This window comes from Oculina patagonica, chromosome 9 (genome assembly GCF_052425735.1).
Source record: "Oculina patagonica isolate OP01 chromosome 9, crgOcupat, whole genome shotgun sequence".
Lineage (NCBI taxonomy): Eukaryota > Metazoa > Cnidaria > Anthozoa > Scleractinia > Oculinidae > Oculina > Oculina patagonica.
In genome coordinates, this window is record NC_135766.1 from 23,834,607 (window position 1) to 23,837,051 (window position 2,445).

Below are 2,445 nucleotides of genomic sequence, written 5' to 3' on the forward strand. Positions count from 1 at the left end.
CGTGATCGCGTTTTCCGGGTTCGAGTCCTGGCCGATGTCATTATGTTGTGTTCTTGGGCAAGACGCTTTACTCTACAGTGCGTCTCTCCCCTCAGATAATGTAATTTGTGATAGTCTTAGATAAGCATAAATTACTGTTTTGCCGGCACGGACCAGAGGGTTGGGCGCGGGTTTGCGGTGTGTAATGTTTAGTGGGATTTGAGTTTGTAATAGGTGGCCGTTAGGAAGGTGAGACATTCTACGGTCAGCCTTCGCCACGTTTTGGTCAATGTTTGGTTTTATTTTTATTTCCTTTGTCATCCGTGGATGCGGGCTTACGCTTCGTTTTGTTTAAATATTTAGTTCTCCTATTATAATTGTATCACTGTGAGTTCATATATTTCGAAAAGTATTTGTTTACAGCATGTTAGATTAGAATACCCTAAAACCCCAAGGGTTGCGCCACTGCCTTGGTCGTGGGCACACGTTCCCCGTTTTCTCCACTTGCTGGTTTTTAGGGGTTTTCGTGTCCGGCTCTAGTGCATTAAGTTTTCTAACGCTATTCATAGTTTGTAATTTCTTGTATTATCCGTTGAGATTGAATAAACGGGACGGGTGGCCAACGCACCCAATTTATAACTGAGATGTGTGTCCGGATGTGTAGTGGAGGCAAAACTATCATTGAGTACGAGTAGAACGGACTTGAACCGTGCAGAACAATCATATAAATTTTATCACTTTCGCGAAAGTTCTTCAGTGAGAGAACATCTCTAGCTCACAAACTCCAACTAAGTTTTCCTAAATGTATAATTATTTTTGGAAAATATGGCTGTTCACTTCGCCTACACTCTATACAAGGTCACTGGTATTTAAAATTTCTTTATGCCGATCTCTTCTCACCTGTGTAGCTCCATTCCAAGCTTCTCCAAAAGAGAACTCCTTCTTATAACATTTGCATCATTTTCCTGTTCAATAGGAGAGCCTTTAGCGAAGACAGTTAACACAATTAAAACCAGTATACCAAGAACAAACGAGCGCTGCATTTTGAAGAGAAATTTTCCCGCTGCAGAGGTGAACGTCTTGGAGTGGTAGTCACCAAATCCAGAAAAGATTTCTTTAATTTCGAACCCCGAACTCCAGCTTATATACACATGTTAACAACTAATATCTGAAAAACAACAGGTTCCGTGACTTTTTGAGTAGGTCAGTCTTTCGGTGTGAAGTGATTAAATAAATATCTCGTTTTAATCACAGGACTAACACAAGTAGCCATTAATTACAATATATAAACGTTTATTTTCGTGAAAGCAAAAATTAACTTTAAATATCAGTTTAGTTAAATAGAAAAATGCCAGAAGAATGACAACTTGTGATTAAAAAGACTCAAACGGTTTTCCAAATTAGGAGAAAATTCCAGATTGAAATAGTTGCTGGCAAACTCTCGTTAACTATCGCAGCTATAGGATTCAAGAAAACGTTTGTGCTTTCAAACTAATTTTAGGAATTATAAAGCTAAGTATATTTGCTTTAATTGTTTTGCAATCCTATAGAAATCGATATTGAAGAGGATAAATAAAGCAGGTCAATTACATGGCGAAAAAAATAGGAAAAAGTATGCTCCTCAATCAAGCGTACGAATTTTTAAAGCTTGAATATTTTGGAGGTAGAATCGAAGCTGAATGTGAACTATTAACCGATATTACTTTATCATTATTGTACTTTACCACGATGAACAACAACAATTTTTTTACGACATTGAAATATTGTCGTAACATTTCTCTTTTATCTCATAAAATGTGCATAAATTCAATATCGAAAGTACAAAGGTCAGGATACAAGGTTGTGTTTTGAACAGTTAAAGGTTATCTCTGATCATAAAACTCGATTGATCGTGACTTAAAAGTGATAAGATTCTGAGGAGAATTCTTGGTATTTCAGGGATATTTTATTGCGTTAGTACGTTAGTGTAGCCTTTTTATTTTCTTTGATGTTTTAAAAATACGTTTTTTAATATATATTTTTATGCTATTTTTATTATAAACATTATTATTGCCACATTTTATTTATTTTGTTATTTTGATATGCCCAATACTCGTATCGTAGTTACCTTATTGTTACCATATATGTAATAAGTAATAGTAGTAAAAATTTATTTTGACACGGTATTTCCATTCAGTTAAAAAATTCCAATTATTATTAAAAAAGATAAAAACACTAACTGCACTAACTAAGAAAAGCTTACCACTAGTTAAAACATAAAATAAATCTGCTTTACAAGGATGTCTTTTAACGTATGTTTATATTACACGTTCAAATTGTAAGAACCGTTAGATTATATATCACTTTAGGTCTGGCAATGTGGAAAACTGTTTTTACTAGTCGAGATATTGCCCATTATATCTGCCCTAGCATATTTCCGTTACACTAGCTACGCATTTCGAATTGCTTTATTTACATTTCGAGTGG